The sequence below is a fragment of the Panthera pardus genome, unplaced genomic scaffold, assembly GCF_024362965.1.
Source record: "Panthera pardus isolate Hobbes unplaced genomic scaffold, ASM2436296v1 HiC_scaffold_12, whole genome shotgun sequence".
Taxonomy (NCBI): Eukaryota; Metazoa; Chordata; class Mammalia; order Carnivora; family Felidae; genus Panthera; species Panthera pardus.
In genome coordinates this window covers 35376246-35403430 of record NW_026526677.1, presented here as the reverse complement: position 1 = coordinate 35403430, position 27185 = coordinate 35376246, and the positions used below count along the sequence as shown (strand labels likewise).

General features: G+C 35.0%; 1 protein-coding gene and 1 pseudogene across 4 annotated transcripts in view; one reads left to right on the top strand and one right to left on the bottom strand.

The window, feature by feature from the left end:
- LUZP2 (leucine zipper protein 2) overlaps window positions 1-27185 on the top strand; it is a 492023-nt gene that overhangs the window by 427730 nt on the left and 37108 nt on the right. The gene's annotated exons all lie outside the window — the stretch shown is intronic.
- On the bottom strand, window positions 821-16564 carry LOC109271030 (non-histone chromosomal protein HMG-14-like; annotated as a pseudogene).

Genomic DNA, 27185 nt, shown 5'->3' with positions numbered 1-27185 from the left:
TTAAAAAAATACATTAAAAATGAATAAATAATAAATAAAATGGAGCATTCCTCAGCAATCAAAAAGAATGAAATCTTGCCATTTTCAACTACGTGGATGGAATTAAAAGGTATTATGATAAGTGAAATTAGTCAGAGAAATATACAAATATATGACTTTACTCATATGAGGAATTTAAGACACAAAACAGATGACCATAAGGGAAGGGAAGCAAAAATAATATAAAATCAGGGAGGGGGACAAAACATAGGAGACTCATAAATATAGAGAACAAACAGGGTTACTGGAGGGGTTGTGGGAGGGGGGGATGGGCTAAATGGGTAAGGGGGCTTAAGGAATCTACTCCTGAAATCATTGTTGCACTGTGGATGTAACTAATTTGGATGTAAATTTAAAAATTAATTAATTAATAAATTAATTTAAAAGAAAAGAGTAAATAAAATAAAATGTTAAAGACATATTAAATGCAGATTGTGGCTCCAAGTTGCCATCCAGGGTGCTGAGTATTATAGGATATAACAACTATTTCTCCAACTGGGGAATGATAATCAAGACAATCAACACCTCACATATTCAATATTCCACTATTTTCTCGCTACCAAAAATAACTAGCAAATGATTTCAACTCTTTAAAACACACACACACACACACACACACACACACACACACACAGAATGGGATGAAGCAGAATTCTCTCCTTCTTAAAAATGTTTCTAGAGCTGTTGAAATACTTATATTTATGAGATACCTGTTAAAAATATTCCTCTGGATTGTATCAGAAGAGAGACAGGGACCACTGGTAAGATATGGGACATGGTGTTAATTGGACTCAGGTTTTTTCTCTCCTGCTTCATCAGAGGCTGAACCCTCCTTGTTTGTAGTTTCTCCACTTTCTGCCAATAAATCTTCTTCAGTTTCTTGGTTAGACATTTTCAACATTTTTTTTTCCTTTTGTCTGCACATTTTTGTCTGAATATTTATCCTTTCCTGCTGCCTTTTCTGCCTTTCTTTCCACTTTTGCAGGAGCTTAGATGACAAGTTCCCCTGCTGATCTCCTCCCAGGCTCCTGTTTCACTGCCCCTTTGGCAAAGCCGATTTTCTAATGCATCCTGGTGGCAGCAAGGCAGGGGCCATGTGCTGGGGGCCATATTATGACCAGAAACTTCATGAAGCTGTACTGTTGGCCTCTACCACTCCTCATGTTGCCACACAATCTTCTGGGGCCCACAGTGGGAGAACTAGAAGACTGGTTCCATTTTGTATTCCTATATTTTCAATAACATTTTTAGACACTCATAAAATAGTAATAACTTTCATGGTGCCTCCAGCATGACAGAGCTTATGTTATTTCAAAGGCATTTTAGATTACCTTCTAGTTACCACTTGGCTATTCATAGGTAAGACAAGCCCCAATATACCCTCCATTGATTATCGATGAATGCAAGGGACATTTTGTCTTAGACATTAGAAGTTATTGTCCAACTTTTCTTTTGCCCTTTTAGATGCAATAAAAATTACTAATCCCCAAAAAACTGCATCTACAAGAGATATTTCCTTATTATACTTTCAGAATAAAAGGATATCTGTAATGAATTTAATCAGCTTGTTTCATTTTAAGTCAATAGTACTTTTCTTTTTCTCCAGGAATTTTGTATTCATTTATTTTTATATCTCCCAGCCACTAGCAATCTACTAAAAGTTTTTTAACAAAGGAAATGTGAAGAAATTACAATTTTAAGAAGATAATTCCATTACAGGCATATCTCAGACATATCGTGGGTTTGGTTCCAGACCACTGTAATAAAGTGAGTCAAATGAATTTTTTCATTTCCCAGTGTATATAAAAGTTACGTTCATGCTATGCTGTAGACCACTAAGTGTACAATAGCATTATGTCTAAAAAATGTACATACCTTAAGTTAAAAATGCTCTATTGCTAAACAAAAATCAAAAGATAAAGAGACTTGAAAAGCATACAGAAAGAACCCATTACAAAAAATGGAATAGTGATTACCCACAATGTAATAACCATTAGGCCAACGCCCGACTTTTCAAAAGCAATGATGGAAGCCAGAAAATAGTGGAAAAATATCTTCAATAGGCTGAGATAAAACAACTGCCAATTAGTCTATACCCCTTAAGAACTAGGGGGAATAAAAATAATTTTCAGACAAATAAGAACTGAAAGACTTTACTCCCAAAAGAGCTCACAGAAGGATTTTAAAGGAAGGATTTTAAAGGAAGGATTCAGTTGCAAAAGAAATGTGCTCAAAGATATCAGTAACATGTGGGCAAAATAAAGCAACATTGATTGTAATAATTGATTACATTGATTGCAATGTAATAAAAATCCATGGTAATAATTGGCCTAAAACACCATGATAGTAGCTTATAAGTAGTGAGAGGGTGATCAGAATTAAAACATTCTAGTCTTTGAATTTTCTGGAAAAGTAAAAATATTGAACGATGGCACACTCTGACAAGTATTCACGTTAAAATATTCCGAATAACCACACATCCATAAAAATATTGCTAAAAGATGCTAGCCATCAAAAAATAATTCTAGCCATCATCTAAGCTTTCAGCAAGTCATAATCACTGACTACAGAGAACCATAACAAATATGATAATTATGAAAAGTTTTGAAATATTGTGGGAATTACCAAAATGTGACACATTGATAGGAAGTGAGCAGACGCTATTGGAAAAATGGCACCGTTAGACTTTTTTGATGCAGGGTTGCCGCAAACCTTCAGTTTGTAAAAGAAAGACGGTATCTCCTAAGTGCAATAAAGCAACGCACAATATACAATATGTACAACAAGGTACACCTGTGGTGATGTAGAGAGCATGTGGAGGAAGACAAGATGGTACCAGCAAACAAAATTGTTGGGAGATTAATAGCATTGGTGAGAGACAGTGAGAGAGTGGTGGTGGGAAGGGAGTGGAGGGGATGGATTTGAGAAGTGCCAAGGACATAAAATTTGGACAAACTTGTGAGGAATTGTGAGAAGACTAGATAATTCTTTAAAAGACATTAGTCATGAAGAGGAGGAATTTGGACAAATGTGGGGGGTGGGCTTCTTAGCAGGATGGAAGGAGATTGAGTACATTTTTAGTAAGAGAGAAAGGGAGGAATGAAGAAAGATAATGAAGACAAAACTTAGAGACGTATATTGAGGAGTCAAAATTCTAGAAGTACCAAGGGATAGGAATATGATCACAAGGTGAAGAGTTGAATGTGGAGAGCACTAGGAACATAACCGACTTCTGAGATGGAAGATATGTTGGTTAAGAAGAAGGAAGTTATGGATAAATTTTGATGAGATGAAGGTCAGTTCAAAGGAGAAGCTACCCAATGGCCTTTAGTTCAGTAGTGAAAATTAAGCCCTTACTGAGTCTGGACAAGCTTCCTGTCTCTCTAGACAAATGCTTTGGAAAACCTTTTTACCCATCACCTGCAGACTAACTCCAATTTCTAAATTCCCTCTCTAGCACTCCTGTTAGTACCCTGTTTTGTTTGCCAGTCCCAGGGGAAAAACAAAACAAAACATCTCCTTAAGAGAGATGAAGTTAGGAAACATGAGACCCAGTAAAATGAAGTATTGCTTCAAAGAAAATATAGCAAAGTAAAAATAATCACTATACTCAAAGATGATACAAACTAAAATTAACTAATTCAAAAAAAAATTAGCAAATTCATTTGCTTCCAGGAAAATGTAAATTTGTTAATATAATGCACTAAAGGATTAAAATCACCTAAAATACTCTAGTTTCCAGTGTATTAAAACCAACTTCTTAAAGATAGGGGTAGGTTCTAATCCATTCTGTCTATACAATATTGTAGACATGTAGAGAGAAACTAATACTGCTTTCTTCAGTTATAAATATATGCTTCTTTCTAATGGTCCTTTATAGGCACAGGCAAGTCCCCTTAGGTGAGCACTCTGAGTATGCTAGGCTCTCTCTTTACCATCACTCTCCTGGAAGCCTGTGTTGGAGTCTGTGAGTAAATGTTAGTTACTCAGACTCATGTGTGAGAGGATAGAATTTGGAATTCAACAGACCAATTGCAAATCCTGGCCTCTGCTAATTATTCACTGCACATATGAGATATTGAGAAATTAAACTGGAGATGGTGATTATTCCTATTGAAAGAGAGCTAATGTTACAAAACAATGACCTTGATAAACTAAAATGTGTAAGTGCTGAATTTGTACCGTGATACCTGGTATAAAGTATAACTAGCGTTTAAAAGCATAGATTCTAAAGGCAAACTACCTGGATTTGAATTTGTAATTAATCAGCTGTGTAACAAAGGCAGTTTTTAAAAAACTAATTTCTTACCAATAGCATGAGGATAATGCTGTTTTCCTCAAAAGGTTGTTATGGGGGCAAACTCAATATTATTAGTTTCAGACTAATTTGTTCTGATGAAATATCATGGTGTGTCCATCCCTGGGGAAGTGTCCATCACAAAATTCTACATGGAGTTTGACAATAAGAAAATAATTTGAGCATTTATCAAAAGAATTTCCATAAAAGAGCTTCCAAAAACGATAGGAAACATAAGATCTTTATATTTGCTGAAAGTAATTATTCTTGGTACTAGATCTGATGAAAGGCCAGAGAATTATTTGTCATCTTGATCCGCCCTCAATACACTGTGAGTTGAACTTCAATGTTTCAAAGAAAATTAAAAATAGTAGCCTTGCTTTTCATCACTGTATGAAGCTCCTTGATATTCAGGATTATGTGAAATTATAGACAGCGTTTTTGAATCTCCTAGAGGGCTGGTGTTAAGCTTTCCTATGACATGTTTAGTCTTCTTTGATCTCCTCTTTATGAAAGCAAGAATATTTCCTGAGGGTATATAGCTACCTAACCTAGGAAGTTACTCAAATCAAGCATACTCAAAGACCAAACTTTTCTCTATTGTAGGCTATTGCATGGGTTCTGAATGCTCAATACTAATAGTAATAATAATAATAGTGATAAATTAATTTGCATAGTTCTTTATGATGATTACTATAAGAAGTTTAATAGATTATCACAATAAATAGAGCAGATCTTACTGTAAGGATTTTACTTAAAAAGGAACTAAAACATGAACCAAGGGTTTTTTTAAACTTTTTTTTAACATTTTTATTTATTGAGAGAGAGAGAGACAGTGTGCGAGCAGAGGAGGGACAAAGAGAGAGGGAGACACAGAATCTGAAGCAGGCTTCTGGCTCTCAGCTGTCAGCACAGAGCCTGATGCAGGGCTCACATTCACAAACCAAAGTCAAATGCTTAACCAAATGAGCCACCCAGGTGCCACATGAACCCAGGTTTTTTATGCTAAATTAGGGCGTCAAATCACCCTCTGAAAATGTACACTACTTAGAAGTTTAGAGATACTCGAACAAAAAGGAATGAGCATTTAAATATGTAGTGCTTTTTATGTTATCACAACACTTACATTTTATAGAGTACTTGCTCTGTAACTGACTTACACAAGTTTTGCACAAGTTTTCTTAGTTAAAATCCAGAAGAACATTTTGAGGTGGTACTGATAATATTCTGATGAATATTAGAGAAAACTAACGCATTTATAGAGACTAGTGAGCCATCCTAAGTCTCAAAAGTAGGTCATTGGCAACTGAGGTTTCGAAGTCACCTGCCTTTGGCTCTAGAGGCTGAGAGCCTGACAATCACTTTACACCTGAAGATGTGGTTCTGGTAACAACCCCTTTGCATTTAGAAAAGAAGAAAAAAGGAGTAAATAGAAAAAAAAAAAACAAAACAGAAAACAATTCATAAAATGGCAATAGTAAGTGTGTACTTATCACTATTCACTTTAAAAGGACTATTTAGTCATGGCGCGCCTAGGTGGCTCAGTTGGTTAAGCGTCCGACTTCGGCTCAGGTCATGATCTCATGGTTCGTGGGTTCGAGCCCCACATTGGGCTCTGTGCTGGCAGCTCAAGAGCCTGGAGCCTGCTTTGGATTCTGTGTCTTCCTCTCTCTCTGCTCCTCCCTTGCTCACACTTTGTCTCTCAAAAAAAAAAATGTAAAAAATGTTTTTTTACATTTCATAAAAGGACTATTCAGTCAAAACACATAGAGTAGGAAAATGGATACAAAAGCAAGACCTAATTATATGCTACCTATAACTGACCAATTTCAGCCTCAAGGACACATGCAGAGTGAAAGTGAGGGATAGAAAAAGATATTCTGTGCTTTTGGAAAACAAAAGAAAGCAGAGATAGCTGTACTTACATCAAAAAAAAAAAAAATTGACTTTAAACCAAGGACTGTAAAAAGAGACCAAAAAAGTCATTATAGGAGTATGTGGTGGCAACATAGGTTGAGTGTCTGTCTTTTAATTTCGGCTCAGGTCACGATCCCAGGATTGAGGGATTGAGCCCATGTCAAGCTCTGCACTGAGTCTGGAGCCTACTTAAGACTCTCTCTTTCTCTCATGTCTCTCTCTTTCCCTCTACCCTCTCCCCAACTCATTCATACTCTCTCAGATAATATTTTAAAAGTCATTATGTAACAATAAAGGAGTCAATTCATCAGGAGACTATATAATTAGTAAATATGTACCCAAAATAGGAACACCTAAATATATAGAATTAATATTAACAAATCTAAAGAGAGAAATAGCAGTATAATATAATGCTAGTACAGGACTTTAGTAGCCCTCTTTCAGCAATGGATTTATCACCCAAACAGAAAAGGATATATTGGACCAAACAGACATTTACAGAATATGCTATCTAACAGAGGCTTCATATTCTTCTCAAGCACACATGGAACATTTTCCCAGAAAGATAACATATTAGTCCACAAAGCAACTCAATAAATTTGAGAAGATGGAAATACTATCAAGCATTTTTCTAAACACAATTGTATGAAATTGGAAAAGAATCATAAGAAAACTGAACAACTTACAAATACGTGAAGATTAAACAATATGCTCCTGCATAATCAGTGAGTCAAAAAAGAAAAAGAGAAATTAAAAAATATTTTCAGACAAGTAAAAATGGAAACACAATATACCAAAACTTAAGGGATGCAGTAAAAGGAGTTCTAAGAGTGAAATTTAGAGTGATAAACACTTGCATAAAGAAAAAAAAAAAGATTTCAAACAACTTCTAACTCAAAAAACTAGCAAAAGAAAAAACTAAACCCAAAATTAGCAAAAGAAAAGAAATAACAAAGATCATAGTGGAAATACATGAAATAGAGACTAAAAAGACAATAGAAAAGATCAATGAAACTAAGAGCTGATTTTTTTTTGAAAAGTTAAAATATGCAAAGCTTTAGCTAAACTTACCAAGAAACATAGAGAACTCAAATAAAATTACAAATGAACGAGGTGGCATTACAACTGATGCCTCACAAATAAAAGGGATCATAATACACTACTACAAATAATTATACACCAAAAATTGGACAACCTAGAAGAAATAGATACATTGCTAGTAACACACAACCTACCAAGACTGAATCATGCTGAGGTAGAAAATCTGAATAGACCAATTACTACAAAGGAGATTAAATCAGGGATCAAAAACCTCCCAGCAAGTAAAAGTTCAGAGCCAGATGCCTCATTGGTAAATTCTGCCAACCATTTAAAGAGGAATTAATACCAATTATATTCAGAGTTTTAAGGAAAAAAATGAAAGGAGGGAATATTTCCAAATTCATGCTAGGCCAGAATTCTCCTGATACAAAAGTCAGACAAGGACACTACAAGAAAAGAAAATTGTAGGCCTATATCCCTGATGCAGAAATCCCCTACAAAATATTAGCAAACAGAATTCATCAGTACATTGAAAGGATCCTATACCATGATCAAGGGAGTTTTATTCCATAGGTGTGTGATTGAACATCCACAAATCAGTCAATGGTTTAAAAATCATATGATCATCTCAATAGATGCAGAAAAAGCATTTAGCAAAATTCAGGATCCTATTATGATAAAAAATTTCCACAAACTGTGTATAGAGGAATTCGATGTGATAAAGGCCACATATGACACACCCGCAGCTAACATCATATTCAACTGTGAAAAGCTAATAGCCTTTCCTTTAGGATCCAAAAAAGACAAGGATCCACTCTCACAACTTTTATTTAACATAGTATTGGATGTCCTAGACAGAGCATTTAGCAAGAAAAAGAAATAAAAAGCATCTAAATGGGGAAGAAAGAAGTAAACTTATCTCTGTTTGTAGATGACATGATCTTATACATAGAAAACTCTAAAGACTCCAGGAAAAATTGTCAGAACTAATAAATTCAGTAAAGTTGCAGGAAGGCACTTGTAAGCCTTCAGTTTTGATCTGCCACCTCCTGTTGATTCCGAAGATATTAAATATAGAATCTATGCTGCTGAGATACATTTGGAAGATTTTTTTAAATCATTCAACAGTATTCCCTGTGGAGACAATTAATATTTGTAACATGCCCATACTACCCACATCTATCCATAGATTCAATTTACTGTCAAAATTCCGATGGCATTTTTCACAGAAGTAGAAAAAAAGCAAACCTAGAATTTGTATGAAACCACAAAAGACCCCCCAAAGCCAAAGCAATACTAAGAAAGAACAAAATTGGAGGCATCACACTCACTGATTTCAAACCATATTACAAGGCTATCGTAATCAAAAAAAGTATAGTAGTGGTATAAAAACAGATATATAGACCAGTGGAATAGAATAGAGAGCCCAGAAGAAAACAAAAACAAAAACAAAACAAAACAACAATGACAAAACAAACAAAATCAGCCATGTTTCTATTCAGGTAAACCTGAATTCAATTGTTTGTTACTTCCTAAACGATTTAATCTTTGACAAGTGCTTTGACATCTTTAAGAATCTGTTATCTCCTACAATACAATAATAATAACTTTGTAGGGTTGTAGGTAGGATTGAATGAGGTAATGTATTTAGAGCACCTTCATAAGTATTCAATTAATGTTAGCTTCTTATAAGTGGGTAGATTAAAGAATATCAGTTGAGTATATCCTTATATTATATACAAAATTAAAGTCTCTGATACTTCTGAAATTTCCAATGATACCACTAAACGGACACATAATAGTTGACAGTTTAATTCTCAGTAGTCAACTCCTGAGGACTTGGGGCATATCTTCATTATTTGAATTCCTCTAAAGTTCACCATAATGCTTCGTAACCAATAGCAAATATTTTATGAATGAACAAACAAATTAATGAATGAGAAATCTCAGAGAGGGAACTGTTCCACATCAGCCAAATTACAGTGTATTCATGAGTGGCTATATCTCTCTGAAAACTTCTTCACAACCATAACGTCATTCTATCATGGAGAATAAACATACTCTTTTTAGTGACAGCAACTGCTGTGAATTTTCATATTAAATACATGCTCTTTTCATGTTTCATCTTCAGTCATGTATGTGTATGTTGTGAATTTCAGTATCCATGATGGAAACAGCTGTGCCTTAATCTGGCCTACTATCCTGGTTAGTTACCCCCCTCAAGGCTAGACTAGAGTCAGTGAAAGTGAGCATGAGGTTCAGACCATTTGGTTTCCAATATAGTCTATAAAATATTCTAATTTTATTTTACAACAAAATATAAAGCTGTGAATTTCCATGAATGTTTTTTTCATGGATAATGGTAAAACTACCATATTTAAGTTATCTGAGACACACCAATGTTTAGTTTTCCTAAATAACCTTATGCTTATTGTCCAGACTTTGATTAAAATGCAGAATGTGCCATGTGATCTCATGGAGTCCCTGAGAACTTTTAATTTTGCCACTGCTCATTCTCCATGGATAATTTTACCATTGGAGTCTAATCCATTCAGGAATAATTCCTGATAAAATTAAAACATATATAGGAGAACCCTTCCCATTACTTGGAGTACCACAGTATCAAAAGATGGAGTTTTGATAACAGAGTTTCCCTGAATGCTTATGTAAAGACCCAAGAGGCAACATTTCCTACTCTCTTCCTACAGGGTTGGCCATTTGTAAAGCCAACATTCACTTTATTTTCATGGATTAGGAATTCAATTTCCTCTTATTATTAGGATGAGGGTCCTTCCATAAATGTCAACCTGCTTTGCTGAGCACTTAAGAAATCCTGATTGACATTTTCCCAGGTCTCTCACTTTTGCAAAAGATAACATCCTCCTAGTCCCTATATGTTCATGAGTCCCTAACCTGAATAATAAGATAATGTAAATAATACTGATGCTTTCATTATTACCTGCTGCTTATAATACTATGTTTTAGATGAGTGATTTAAACTCCTTCCTGCTGACCTCCCTACACAGTTGTCTAAACCTGCCATATGCATTAGACATTATAAACATTGGACCCCACCATTTTACACCTCGGGAGTTGTCCCTATCTCTCTGAAACATCAGTTCTCACTTCTTCCTCATCCTTCCTGCTGATGCTGCAAAAGCCCCAGCAGTAGCCCAGTAAAATCCCAAATGCATTTTGTCACTACTGACATAGTTAAAAACATGCCCTTGGTCACTTTCACTGGAACCACATTACAAGCAGACATTCTCTAGCTTCGCCATATGCTTAATGTTTTGATGGCATAAAACAGATAAAATGTTTAACTTTCAACTTTAAAATGTGTAAAATATATTTAATAAGACTATGTATGAATTCCTAGTTTCTTTTTTTTTTTTTACTTTTAGCCATTTTTAATGCTTTGAGATAAACTAATATTTTGAACATGTATATGGTATCAATACATCAATACGTATTTTATATCAATATACCAAATCATATTTATTTTCTCATAGACATAAGGCCACCATCATTTATAATATCAACTGCTTTTTAAACATATTATTTTTCTAATAAAACTTATTTTTCACAGACAAATTTAGAAAATTTTGTTAATAAACATTAATAATATCAGTAGTTGACATTTGTGGAATTGTGCTCTACCCATATGAACATATTTAATCCTCACAAAACTCTAGAAGGAAGAAGTATTATTATCCTCATTCTCTTAAGACTTTATCTTTTGGAAGAATTTTAGAATTAAAACATTACAAAGATAGTACAGAGAATTCCTGAATAGCCTCCACTCAACTTCCCTTAATGTTGACATCTTTCATAAACAGGGTGCATTTAACAAAACTAAGAAAGTAGCCCTGATATATTGTTACCAAGCTACAGACCTTACCTGAACTTCACCAGTTTTTCTACTAATGTCCTTTTTTTATATTTCAGGATCCAATCCAGGGTACCACACTGCATTTTTAGTCATCATGTCTTCTTAGTCTTCTCCTCTGGTTTGTGACAGTTTTTCAGTCCTTCTTTGTTTTTCATAACCTTGACACTGAGAGAAGTAGTGGTCAAATATTTTGTAGAATATCCATCCTTCTAAGTGGGGCTGTTTACAGATTTTTATGCTTATACTAGGGTTATGGTGGTGCTCTTTTTATCGTCATGTCAGGTACATGATATCATTGGTGATGTTAATCCTCATCACTTGGTTAAAATGGTTTCTGCAAGATTTCTCCACAAAGTTAGCATTCATCCTTTTCCATACTTTATTCTTTGGAAATGAATCATTAAGGGAATGTCAATGTCTCTCTCCCTCTCTCTCTCTCTCTCTTTTTCTCTCTCTCTCTGTATGTGCATGTATGTGTGTGTGTATATGATTCATTTTACATATATATTTTACACAAACATATATATATATAATATTTTATACACACACACACACACACACATATATATATATATATATATATACACACACACACATTCCCTCCTGTGGTAGGTGAAACTTAAGTACCCTTCCCTTGAGTGTAGGCTGAACTTAATGATTCATTTCCAAAGAATAAAGTTTATATACAAATTAAATATAAATTTATATATATTTATATATATACACATATATGTGTGTGCGTGTCTGTTATATATATATATATATATATATATATATATATATAATTTATAATTTTTCTGTAAAGAATATTTGTTCTTCACCCCATTTATTTATTCAGTCATTTATTTATATCAGAATGGAATTATAGATATTTATTTTAGATTTTAGGTTATAATACAGTAGTATCATTTTTTTCCCTTCAAATAGATTTCTTTTTTCAGAGCAGTCTCAGATTTATAGCAAAATTTAGCAGAAAGTAGAGAGTTCCCATATACTCTCTTGCTCCCCACCTCCCACACAGCCTCCTCCACTACTCATATCTCTCACTAGAGTGGTACATTTGTTATAGTTGATGAACCTACATGGACACATCATTATCATCCGAAGCCCATTGTTTACATTAGGTTTCTTGATGGTTTAAATTCTTTGTATTTTGAGAATTGTATAATTACATGTATCCATCATCATACAGAATGTATTCTCATTTTTCATATGAGTAAAATGATTTACAGAGATATTAATTGTTCACAAAGAGTGATACAGTTGGTTAACATTTTACGAGTAAAATAATGACATCTATTGAAATGCATTATAAATTTTATTTGAATTATTTCATATAATTTCCTTATAGATGTACACTGTAATTGATTCATGTATCTCCTTATTTCTAAGTTTTAGTATTGTCCATTTTTCCATTTTAACAACTATACAAGTAACATTTAGATAAACATCTGTCTTATACTCTAAAATAATAGATTATGTAAAGTTAGAAATCCTATTTGTTCATTTTTACATCTCCCTTCCTTTTTCATTCATCACTCTACTCAGTAGCATTTAATACAGTGTCTAAAACTAATAAGTAACTGATGAATGATTGTTTACTGAATGAATGATTATCTCATAAGTTATTGAGCTTGAGGTTTTGTCAGGCACACCTTTGAAACTGACATTATGGAGGCCTGATTTCTGAGGTTTCTTGAGGCCACTCTCAGAAGACAGAAATATGAATAGAAGGGCATGTTGTTGTGATTTAGTGTCACACAGTTCACCTTCTTTTTTTTTTCCAACGTTTTTTTTTTTTTTTTTTTTTTTTTTTATTTATTTTTGGGACAGAGAGAGACAGAGCATGAACGGGGGAGGGGCAGAGAGAGAGGGAGACACAGAATCTGAAACAGGCTCCAGGCTCCGAGCCATCAGCCCAGAGCCTGACGCGGGGCTCGAACTCACAGACCGCGAGATCGTGACCTGGCTGAAGTCGGACGCTTAACCGACTGCGCCACCCAGGCGCCCCCACACAGTTCACCTTCTTAAACATGACTTCAAATTTCACATCCTGGAATGTGTTTTTTTAGAATATTATTTAAAGCCTCATAATAATTTCTAAGTTCCACCTGTATTAACAATCATCTGTGAACTTCATCAGGCATGTAATCAATGTTCCAGACTCTTTTGAAAATCCACGGTGTTTTCTGAAATCTAATATTTTTATGGAATGGTTCCACAGTAGCCTTACTATAATAGACACAGAAGAGAACAGCAACAAAAGACCTTTACCTTGGAAAAATTAGTCTAATACCACACACTTATTCATACAACTAAAGTCGTTTTCTGAGAAATGTTTAAAAGAAATGTCCAAAAATGAATATCTTCCATTTGTGATATTCTAATAAAATATGATTACTCATCTCCCCATTTTTAATTGACCATATTTTCCTCCAGAAAAATCCAGCTATAACCAACCTATTCAGGAACTCAATTTTCTGACGCTAAATATAAGGTTTTTCAAACAAAAGTCCATTCTGATTTTTATGTATTTTATTTTATTTTTCCCAACAAGTGCCCTCCTCAATGCCCATCACCCATTTTTCCCTCTCCCCTGTCACCCCACCCCCATCAACCCTCAGTTTGTTTTCTTATGGTTTGCCTCCCTCTCTGTTTGAAATTATTTTCTCCTCCCCTTCCCCCATGGTCTTCTGTTAAATTTCTCAAGTTCCACATATAAGTGAAAACATATGATATCTGTCTTTCTCTGACTGACTTATTTCACTTAACATAATACCCTCCAGTTCCATCCACGTTGCAAATGGCAGGATTTTATTCTTTCTCATTGCCAAGTAGTATTCCATTGTATATATAAACCACATCTTCTTTATCCATTCATCAGTTGGTGAACATTCGGGCTCTTTCAGTAATTTGGCTATTGTTGTTGGTGGGACAATTTATATTGTTGCTATAAACATTGGGGTACAAGTGCCTCTATGAATCAGCACTTCATATTTGCAAATGATATATCAAATAAAGGGTTAGTATACAAAATCTATAAGAACTTGCCAAACTCAACACCCAAAAAACAAATAATCCAGTGAAGAAATGGGAAGAAGACATAAATAAACCTTCATATTTTTGAAGTAAGCTCTATGCCCAACGTGTGGCTTGAGCTCACAACCCCAAGATCAGGAGTTGTGTGTTCTACCGACTGATCTGGTCAGGCACCACAAAATCCCATTCTTCTTGATTTGGGAGGAATCAGTCTTTATTGCAGCACTATGTATCCTTTTATGTTTCACCAATTGCATCTTCTTTTTTTTCTGTTGTCATCTCTATAGAGCTGTTTTCCCTTTTTTAGTGAATATATACAAATAAATGGATTCTGCTATATGAAGTGCTGTACATGGGTTTTGATTCTAAATTTAATCACCTGCAAATAGTATGTTCCTCTCTGCTGCTCTAGTACAAAAATTACCTCTTTTTTTAAATTTTTTAAATGTTTATTTACTTTTGAGAGAGAGAGAGAGAGAGAAAGAGAATGAGCGGGTGAGGGGAAGAGAGAGAGGGAGACACAGAATTTGAAACAAGCTCCAGGTTCTGAACTGTCAGCACAGAGCCTGACATGGGGCTTGAACTCACGAATCATGAGATCATGACCTGAGCCACAGTCAGATGCTTAACCAACTGAGCTACCCATATGCCCCTACAACCATTATCTCTTGAGAATATGAATACTTTGAATTCTTTGAAGCCTTGCGTATCTTTATGATATATTAGGGCCCTCTGAATAAATAATTTCTCTTGGGGTCTAATTTAATAACTTTTAAAATTATTTTGTTACTTGGACTCTACTATCTACAACTGATGAAATATGTAAGGGTCATATAATCATGTATAGCCAAAAGAATAATTCAGAAAGCTATTAAATTAAAATTGCTATAGCCATCTTATAATTATTTGGGAATATTCTGAAAACAGTAAGCAGAAGGATGAAAAATTACTGGACCCTGATGCCATGCCTGGATTACAGAATTAACCAACCTCAGAACTTCACTATATTAGGATTCCTTTATGTGAAATAATAACCCTTAGTGTTTAGGCTGTTCTTAGTGGGAGGTTATATAACTTGCAACTGAATGATTTCTAACTGATGGAGTTTTCAGTATAGTTAAAGAGAAAGATAATTAAGCATTTTAGAAATGAAAGTGACATATTTCAATGAAAACAAAAAGTCTTTGGGAAGGACAGAATGTGAAAAAAAACTGTGATTTTCCAAGAGAGAATTTGAAAGGATTCATTAGTGCAGGTTATATACTCCAAGAGTGTTTCAAGGGTAAGTGGGAATTTATCAGGAAAAGGATTTGGGAGAAGTAGAACCAAGCATGAGCAGAGGAACAGTCAGGAAGGGACGGTTAACGAATAATGCAAGACCTAAAAACACTGTGCAGCTCCCCTGTGTATGCATACGTGTTCACACACATGTGATTGAGAGAGGAAGGAGAAAGAGGGAGTGTTTGATATATTGAGTATTGACAGTGATCACTATAACCAGGTAACAGGGAAGTATAGAAAGAAAGGTTGGAGAGCGGTTTTGAAGGAGCTTCTGTTTTCATACCCAGGAATTTTTATGTTAACATGAATGTAAAAGTGAGTCAACAGAGGAAGATCAACATGATCCATATCAGCTTTGTCTTTCATCACATTGCTCTGTCAGGATTTTGTAAGATGCGGTATAGGGAGACATAGGGCATCTGCGTGAGGTCAGTTGGGGAAGAAAGCTGTAACTATATAAAATGTGGATGCCTCTGGGGGTAAAGCTAAAAGCCAAAGTTGGGAAAGAGAATCAGGCAGACATTAACGAGACATCCATGGCTACCACTCCAACTGGATCTTTCATCACTCCTCATCTTTCCTCGGGCATACTGCTTTCTTTTGGTTCCTTAAAGTTAGAGAGTTTACGTATTCCCAAGAAGAATCCCATACCTATTCTTCTCCCTCATTTGGAAGGTTCTGCCTAGCCTCTTCACCTGGGGAACTGCTCATCCTTCAGGCCTCGTTTTCAGTGCCACTTCTTCAGGAAAACTTACCCTACCCTCCAGATGGATCAGCTCACTCTATTGTGTGCAGTGCTCTCAAAGTTGTATGTAAGCAATGAATCATGGGAATCTACCCTCGAAAGCAAGAGCACACTGTAGACAATGTATGTTAGCTAACTTGACAATAAATTCTATTAAAAAATTTTTAAAAATCTTTCATAGTAGTTATACAACTTGTACTTAATTAAATTTTTGTGAAATTACTTGTTTTATATGCAGTTCTTCTAGCAGACTGGCTGCTCCTTGAGCATAGAGATTGCATCTGTTTTGTAGTCTGCCACATTCTGGGCACATCTAGGTCACCCAGCAAGTAGTTTTGAAAGAATGAACAAAGAAATGAATGGCATACTTCTTCCTACCCTAAAGAGCAAGGGAGTGTACAAGGAGTTTGAGTTGGGGCAAAAATAAGGGAATGTACTTTAAATCACTTGTCCTCGGTCATTTGAGATTTTGCAGACTCACTCTACTATTGTTGTAAAAGCAATGGACTCTCTCCACAAAATATAATACCTATAATTTAATATCAGTTGACCTCAGTTTAAGAAGTCCCATTTTATTCAGCAAAACTAAAAGGCAACTGACGGAATAGGAGAAGATATTTGCAAACGACATATCAGATAAAGGGTTGGTATCCAAAATCTATAAAGAACTTATCAAACTCAACACTCAAAAAACAAATAATCCAGTGAAGAAATGGACAAAAGACATGAATAGACACTTATCCAAAGAAGACATCCAGATGGCCAACTGACATGTGAAAAAATGCTCAACCTCACTCATCATCAGGGAAATACAAATCAAAACCACAATGAGATACAACCTCACACCTGTCGGAATGGCTAACATGAACAACTCAGGCAACAACAGATGTTGCCAAGTATGCAGAGAAAGAGGATCTCTTTGGCGTTGTTGGTGGGAATGCAAGCTGGTGCAGCCATCATGGAAAGCAGTATGCAGATTCCTCAAAAAATTTAAAAAAGAACTACCCTACGACCCAGCAATTGCACTACGAGGTGTTTATCCAAGGGATACAGGTATGTTGTTTCAAAGGGACACATGCACCCCAATGTTTATAGCAGTACTATCAACAGTAGCCAAAGTATGGAAAGGGCCCAAATGTCCATCGATAGATGAATGGATAAAGAAGATGTGGTATATATATATATATATATATATATATATATATATATATATAATGGAGTATTACTCGGCAATCAAAAAGAATGAAATCTTGCCATTTGCAACTATGTGGATGGAACTAGAGGGTATTATGCTAAGCGAAAGAGTTAGAGAAAGACAAAAATCATATGACTTCACTCATATGAGGCCTTTAAGATACAAAACAGATGAACATAAGGGAAGCTAAAATAATATAAAAACAGGGAGGGGGACAAAACATAAGAGACTCTTAAATACAGAGAACAAACAGAGGGTTACTGGAGGGGTGGTGGGAGGGGGGTATGGGCTAAATGGGTAAGGGGAATTAAGGAATCTACTCCTGAAATCATTGTTGTGCTATATGCTAACTAACTTGAATGTAAATTTAAAAAAGATAAATTAAATAAAAATGTCCTTGTTTTGCCCTAACTCTTAAAAAAAAGAAGTCCTATTTTATTTTAAGTTTATTTATTTATTTTGAGAAAGAGGCAAAGAGAGAGAGAGAGAGAGCACAAGAGGGGGAGGGGCAGAGAGAAGGAGAGACAGAATCCCAAGCAGGCTGTGCACCATCAATACAGAGCCTGATGCAGGACTTGAACTCATGAACTGTGAGATCATGCATGACCTGAAAAGAGATCAAGACTCGCCACTTAACCGACCGAACCACCCAGGCGCCCCTAAGAAGCCCAATTTTAAAGTTTATTGTTTGAAAGTCACAACATTGAATTTAGACTGGAACTTTGAAAGTTATCTGGGCATTCTATGTTTCTAAGGAAATACTACTGAACAGTACCTTTTTAGCTTCTCTGTATTTCTGTTAAAATGAGATGAAAGGGAATATATTTGAAAATTTAATAGTAAAGATTCAGACTATGCACTGGAATTGATTTATTAAAGTTTCATAATTACAAACCATTGACCTCTGGAGATGAATTGTTGTTACATTGTGAATATTGCTTACATTGTGAATATTGTCACATTGCAAAATGCTCTATTTGGGTAGTGGCATATAAACAATGTAGGCAAAACCAAAGGAAGCTTATTGACTTAAAATGTCAGTTTTTTTCCCCGATTAAATTTTATAATGGTCCCATATTAGGATTCACTGTGATTAAAGAGTGAATATTTGAGTAGGCTCTATGCTTTTTCTACCTGTCGAATCTGGGCAAATTTCTTAAAGCCTGAATTGAGTTTCCTCATTTTAAATGATTAGGGGCATCTGGGTGGCTCAGTATGTCAAGCCTCTGACTCTTGGTTTCTGCTCAGGTCTTGATCTCAGGGTCTGTGAGTGCGAGCACCACATCAGGCTCTGCGCTGTCAGCACAGAGCTTGCTTGGGATTCTGTCTCTCTCCCTCTCTCTCTGCCCCTCCCCAGCTTGGGTGCAGGCTCTCTCTCTCTCTCTCTCTCTTTCTCTCTCTCTCTCTCTCTCAAAATAAGTAAACTTAAAATAAATTTATTAAAAATAATAAAAAATCATAAAAGGTAGCATGATTAGTTGCTGAGATACAAGCACATATGAACTTACACTTTTCTGGAATATGGAAGGGACTCTATAAATAGAAATTCTTACGTTATCTCTCCTACCCCAACAAAAAGAAAAAGATAAATAAGCAAACTCAGGATCTTTAAAATTATTTTAGTTATTTCAGTTTTTTAAACCAGTAAAATCTTTACTCCCACTTTAATTAACCTTACTGTTTTGAGGGGTTTTATTTATTTATTTTTTAACATTTATTTATTATTGAGAGACAGAGAGAGACAGAGCATGAGCAGGGGAGGGGCCGAGAGACTGGGAGACACAGAATGTGAAGCAGGCTCCAGGCTCTGAGCTGTCAGTACAGAGCCTGACCCGGGGCTCGAACTCACAAACGGGGGTAATCATGACCTGAGTGGAAGTCGGACGCTTAACCGATGGACCCAGCCACCCAGGCGCCCCTGTTTTGAGTTTTAATCAAACATATCCCTGAACTCTTCTAATCCATTAGCATATGGGCCACACACATCCATATATATAACATCAAACAGGTTACTGAGTTATTCTCGGATCTTAAAATTATCAGCAATACCACAGGACATAAGAAATGTATTTTCTAAGTATTCCTAGGCAATTATTAGTATAGGAGAACAAATTACTGTTAAATGATTCTTTCTGATATAAATAAGGATTTACATCCTTTTGAAATATTAATAAACATTACTGATAGAGTAATTAGTCATTCCGTTTAGTACAGCAAGTTTCATATTCAAAACACCTTGGAAACACTCATATTCTATTTCTCATAGTTGATTTGGAATAATTCTTCTCTTGAATAAATAATGAAGCTATTATTTATATTATTATGACTTCATTTTTTTTTTTTACTAATTTCATATTACTTGGTAATGAAGTTTAGAAATACCCATGAAGACTTCTTTCTTTTTCAATCTTCATAGCTGCTGTTGCTTTTTAAAAATATATATGAAATGTTAACTGGATTGTGTAACAAGGACTGATGTTACAAGCACCAATTCTATGAGTAATTATGTCTAACGCTTGTTGAGATATGAAAAAATTGTTTAGATACCATCTAAGTTCTTCATTACCTAGTGGACACAGTCTAAATTCCTCAGTCTGGAAGTCAGATCTATCAACTACTTGATATAACATATTTTCCACTAATGAAACTTTTTCCTTGGGGCATGTTCATGTACTATTTTTTAATTCCCACAGACTCCACTCTAGAACTGTCTTCATTTGACCTTTGCTGAAATCTGACTCCTTTTCCCAAATTCATCTTTCCTCATATCAAACTCCAATCCTGTAAGACAGGGCTTGAGTCTAATATCTAACCTTGATTTTTCCATCATATAACTGAAAAAAATTTTTGACTAGAATTAATCTTTCTCTTACATGCAGTATTTTATAACTTTATCTTTTTTTTCTTATTATAGAAAAAGTCTATGCTATTTCATGAAAAAAACAAAGCAGAAACACATACATACATACATACAGCATAAAACAATCCCATAATAGCCCCAGCTAGGAAAAAAAAAATGCCTCACATACTTTCTCTCACAAACTCTGTTTTGTACATATCATGCAAACTTTTATATATTTTTGCACAAAAGTTTACGACACTGTGGATACCAATTTGTGAACTATTTTTTAACAAAGTATGAACAATTTCTATGTCGACAGATCTGTTTTTTAACTGGAATAGCATTTAATTATTTTATGTTTTCATCTAAATTGTGTACATAGTAATAAACACGCATAAGTCCACCAACCAACATAAAAACAGGATTGGAGCATAACCAGAATACTGACATTAGCTGTGTATTTTTTTTAAATGTTTATTTATTTATTTTTGAGAGGGAGAGAGAAAGAGAGCACAAGCAGGGAAGGGGCAGAGAGAGGGGTGGGGGGAGAGAGAGAGAATTCCAAGCAGGCTCTGTGCTCTCAGCATGGGGCTTGAACTCATGGACCATGAGATCATGATCTGAGCTGAAGTCAGATGCTTAACTGACTGAGGCACCCAGATGCCCCAGCTGTCTATTTTAAAGCAAAAATTTTGCTGATTTAGTATAAAATGATAGCTCCCTTAAGTCTCAATTTGCATTTTCTTGATTGCTAATGAGATAGAGATATCTTGTCCTAATGTAACACAAAATTTGTTTTACCCATTATGAAGCATGACTATATCTTTTCTCTTTACTTAAGTTTTGTCTATTACTTTTTTATTTATAGGGATCCTTTATACATCTGAATATCATTCCTTTTATTTGTAAATAACTATTCTTAATTCCTGTGTGTGCTTTTTTCTTTTTTGACTTTGTTTTTGATGTCTTTTAATAAAAAGGACTAAATTTCCATGTAGTCAAATCAACCTATCAATTTACTTTATGATTAGTCCTTATTGCTCTTTTTATTTAAAAAAAAAGTTTCCCGCCCTGAAGTCGTAAAACTGTTCTTCTGTATTTCTTCCAAATATTTTACAGATTATTTTTACTGTATTACTGAATCTACATAGAATTATTCTAGTGTGGTTTAGATATGCAAATTAAATGTTAATCTGTACCATTGATTTTCTCAATAATTACTAAAGAGTGCACATTTTTCCAGTAACTTGCAATTCCCTATATTACTAGTTTCCTCATTTTTATTTCAGTAAGTTTTGCAAAGTTATATTTTTCTAGAAATTTGCCAATTTTATATGTGGTTTATAATAGATTGGCTTTAAAGTATTTGTGGTTTTATTGCTAGGTCTTTTAAAATTTTGCTGTAAATATAGTTATACCAACTTTTTCATTCCAAATAGTTTATTTGTGCCTATCAATATTTCTTCAAAGTTGTCTATTAATATTAATATTTCTTAAAGAATTATTTTTTTCTGCTTAAGTTTTCTAGTCTCGTTTTGCTTTCTACAATTTTTCCTCCTCTCTTTATTGTCAGCATTTTCCTCCTGTATTTGGGTAATTTTCAGACTTCTTAAGAGTTTTATCCTTTTCTCTTTTTTTGATGTAAGTATTTTAGAATTATACATTTTCCTACAAAGGGTTTACTTTGGCTACATCCAAAAATTTTAAATATAGCATTTTGAAGGCTACATTATGATTTCCTCTTAGATGTATGAATTATTTATAATATATTTTTTTAATTTAGAAATAGATTGTGGATTTTGTTAGATTATATGGCAAATGAGAACTAAGATTGCTGACAGAAATGAAGTTGCCAATTAGCTGATCTTAAAATAGGGAGACTAACCTGGATTATTTGTGTGTGCCCAAAGTAAAACAGGACACCTTAAAAGTGGGCAAAGAAGCAGGGCACCTGGGCGGCTCAGTCAGCTAAGCATCAGACTCCTGATTTCAACTTAGGTTGCGATCTCACCACTGGCAATATTGAGCCCCATGTCACGCTCTGCACTGACAGTGTGGAAGCTATTTGAGATTCTCTCTCTTCCTCTCTCTCTGTCCCTACCCTGTGCTTGCTTGCTCTCTCTCTGTCTCTCAAAATATATAAATAAATGTTTTTTTTTTAAGTGGGCAAGAAGAACAAAAATGGGGAGTTGTGGCTACGAAAGACATGGGTGATAAAGATCTGTGGAGTTTGAAGACAAAGGATGAGAGATACAGCTAAAGGAACTGAGTAGGCTATCACAACTGGAAAAAGAGAATTGTGTTCTTCTCTAGAGCCTCCAGAAGATAACATAGTCCTGCTGAAACCTTGATTTTAATTCATTGAGACCATGTCAAACATCTGACCAACAGAACTTTAAGATAATAAATTGCCTTGCTTTACTCCAATCAGTGTGTTGTGATTTGTTATAGCAGTACTAGGAAATTAATGCAATGGTATTGGACCAAATTTCATAACATTATGACTTTGGACAATGATTTAATCATCATCTGAGTTTTAATTTTCTTTTCTGCAAAAATAGGGATTCTGATACATCTTTTTTCTTCCTCATAGTTTAACACGTTGACGTGCAGATTTATCATAAAATTGCCATATAACTTTATTCTAATATCTCCTCTCCTGGGAATGTTATTAAGTGTCATTACATCTTTTTTTGCTCCCTTGGAACCACAGAGCAATCCCTTAGAATCCCTTATCATACCTGCCTCAGTCTTTAGAAGTTATTTGTGAAAGGAGTGACTTACGGCTGAGCCACCCAGGTGCCCTAAGAACAAGAATCTTAAGCAGGCTCCACGCTCAGCTCCAAACCGGCTTCGGGGCTCAATCTCATGACCTTGGGATCATGACCTGAGTCGTAATCAAGAGTCAGTTGCTCAACTGACTGAGCCTCCCAGGCACCGCAAACTCAATAATTTTGGTAATCGGGATAGTGCTTACTTCTAGAATTTATCACAGAAAACTTCTGCTCACATTTAGACTGAAATTTGAACAAACTCCAAGATTTGTTTTTGTTAAGAATCCAGTCAGCTCTGTTAGTTTTTTAGGGAATGATTTGTTGACTCTTATTTAGAGATAACTCTATTATACAGAATCCCACAAGAGGGTTTGTGTTCCCTCTTAGCAATCATCTAACTTTGGTAAACCATCTGAGACTGAAGAACTAGAGAGAAATAAAAGTCTGGAAGTTTGGGCTTTCAAGTTAAAGCTGTCATTCAGGAAATACCATAAGAATGGAAATAAGAGGTAACCAAGGACAAGGATGTGTGTTTTCTGCTGTAGAGAAGCAGAAGGACTTTAGTGGAATTGCAAGCACAGAACTAGAAGGGCATTAACTGAACTCTGAAAATGATATATTAGCTAATGACAAATTTTATTTGGATTGTAGCGTATTATTTTACCTTGAGGATAGACATGGAGGTGGAACAAGGAGAAGCTTTGTTCTTTCACCTTTTTTTTTTTCTTTTTATAACTTCTGAATCATCTCTCTAAAAATTGTTTCAATTATCACCACATGCAGTTTTTCTGGTCACTGTCTTTGCCTCATTTTATATATGTGAGCTAAAGTTTAAAAAGGGATGGTTCTGGGAAAATTATGGGTGGATGACATTCATACCACCTTGCCTTATGACTTTCATTTATCAACAACCTATAAAAACTATCAGAAATTTTTATTAGATCAAACTTAATGAGTATACAGAAAAATAATGTATTTGGCAAATTTAATTTAATAAATATATATGGGTATTTATATTCTTCAAATAGAGTGTAATTTTATGTCCACTAATTTTTTTTTTTTTTTGAGCAATTACTTGAACCCAAGGCAAGCTTTAATGAAGTTAAAGTACAATGTAGCAACTAGACACTACAGAAAGAGTACTCTGTAAAGGCCCCCTCCTTTTCATCTATCGCACATAATACAGAAACTAGATGCTTGGGGAAAGTCATTACATAACTTGAGGTTGAAGAGAGGACATACAGTAAATGGTTATGAATCCTGTCAACCATTATCTCTAGTAGGGAGGTATTAAGATGGAGTTGGAGATACAAAGAAATTGGAATATGACAGCTTGGGTTAATCACTAGTTCTGTCATCCCAAAGCTGTTTGATGTGGGTGACTCAGTGAACCTCTCAAAGTCTGTTTCCTTGCCTAGAAGATGGAGCTAATAATAGCTGCCTCACAGAGTTCAGGTGAGTTACAAGATGAAGAGTTCTGTGATGTTTCTATTCTTTGTCCATCTTGATGCTATTTGTGAAGAGTTGTGGAGATAAAAGAGGCATTGTCTTTGCCTTTACAAAGTTCATGATCTCATTTTTCTGTTAAGACCCTGGGAACTAAATTAGGTCAACAAAGCAATTCCAGTCTCTTCACTCATCTTCATCGTCCTCATCACAGGAAAGATAGGGGCCATGGTTTGGTCTTGAGAGGCCACTGCATGTGTAGGCTTTGGCAGAATTCATTCCTAACAGTATTAGTCTTGGTGCCCATCATTTCTGCTTCAGTTCTTCAATACCCTTCTCTTGGTCTGTAGTTGCCCATGATACAGGCCCTGTGCATTTCAATTGTGTCTTGTCTTTAAGGTACCACTGCCCCTCGTTATCTGCTGTCAGTTTTCTTCATACCATCGTTTCCTCTTTTTTCCAGTCCCCCCCCCCATTTTTTCAGGTAGGAAAGTAAATATAAACACTGTTACTGAATATTGGTTAGAAATGAAATCTATCCCATTTTATCTTAAGACCATTAAGTGTTATATTAAAGTGCTTACTGCTGCGTCTGGGTGGCTCAGTCACTTGAGCGTCTGACTTCGGCTGAGGTCATGATCTCGTGGTCTGTGAGTTCGAGCCCTGTATCAGGCTCTGTGCTGACAGCTCAGAGTCTGGATCCTGCTTCAGATTCTGTGTCTCCCTCTCTCTCTGCCCCTCCCCCGCTCATGCTGTCTCTCTCTCTCTCTGTCAAAAATAAATACACATTAAAAAAATAAAGTGCTTACTAGTTGAAAGAAATATATTGTGATATAAATATTATATATAGTTTTATATATATGTATATGTGTATATATATATACATAATTTATATATGTATATACACATATACATAATTTATCATCACCATGATGATACTATTTGTGAGCCCAGAATCAAAGCTGTTTTTCCATGTCATTCACCTTCACACTCCCTGATTATTTTTCTGGAAGCTTCCACTGCTAAGGAAAGAACTTCACATATCACCTATTCCAGTTTCCTCATGTGCTATGTTAAAAAAATATGTACACACTACATAAAAATCAAGTTAAATTAGAGAAAAGCCACATGTGTAATATATATGCTACGGTTTCTCCAACAGAATATAGAAATGACTAAGATTTGCCATTTATTCTAGAATTCTTTCTTGACAAGTATACTGTCAGGGATTCTCATTTTATTTATTTAAAAAAAAAAACAGTTTCTCTAATAGAAATTTTCATGTTTAAGACGGGTTGTCGGTACTATCTGAAAGGTTTGGGCTTTGGGATTTTTCCTCAGAAAAGACAAGAAAACCTTGGATATACTATTAAGGACATTTAAAATTGTTTTGCCTTCTATAGAATGATGGAACATATTCAAGTGCTAGGAAAATGAGTAAGACATTTCTAAATTACTGGAAGGGGTAGTTGTTTAGTTTCCTGTAGTTACCAGAAAGATGATAGCTTAAAATAACAGAAATTTATTCTCTCACATGTTTGGAGACTAGAAGTCTGAATCTGGCAGTACTATACTCTCTCTGGGAGTTTTAGGGGAAAATGTGCTTGCTGCCTCCTTCAATTTCTGGTGCCTTTGTGAACATTCTCAACTTCTGGTGCCTTTGTGAACATTCCGAGGCTCGTGACTGTATCCTTCTTGCCTCTATTCTCATCTGCCATTACCTTGTGTTCTGTGTGTCTTTATGAAATCTCCCTCTGTCTTATATGGGCACTTAGGAGGGTATTTAGGGCCCATCCGTATAATCCAGGGTGGTACAGACTGAATTGTACCCCCCTAAAACTCCCATGTTGGAGCTATATTTGGAGAAGGCGCCCTTAAGGAAGTTATTAAGTAATTAAGGTCATAAGGTTACAGCCTTAATCTGGTAGAATTATAAGAAGAGATACCAGAGAGCTTGCTCTCTCTCTCTCTCTCTCTCTCTGCCATGTGAGAACAACTTAGAAGGCATCAGTGTCCAAGTAAAGAAGAAAACCTTCACCAACAGCAAACCCTGCTAGGTATTGATCTGGGAATTTTCAGACTCAGGAACTGTGAGAAAATAAATGTTCTGTTATTTAAGCCACCCAGTCTGTGGTATTTTGTTATGGCAGCCTGATTGAACAAGACTCTGAATAATTTCCTCTTCTCAAAGACCTTAATTTCATCACATCCTTTGCCATATAAAATAACATTTACTCTTTTATCATAGGACATATATATATTTTTGTGGGCCCACTATTGTACACCATATAACCTACTAAGTACACAATCTGTTATTTTTTTTTCCTAAGGAAAGTTTATTTTCAACCTGTAATTCAAAAATTCACAACATTAAAGATTATGATTACAAAATAAATATAATTTCAGTGATATGCCACTATCCAGATTTCTCCTGTACCCATTCCCCTTTGGATTTTTTCATTTTTTTATTGAGATATAATTGATGTATAACATTATATTAGTTTCAGGTATACAACATAATGATTTGATATTTGTATATATTGCAAAAGGATCATCACAATAATTTCTAGTTGAAGTCCATCACCGTACATCATTATAAAATTATTTTTTCTTAGGATGAGAACTTTGAAGATCTACTCTCTTAGCAACTTACAAATTATGCATTATAGTATTATTA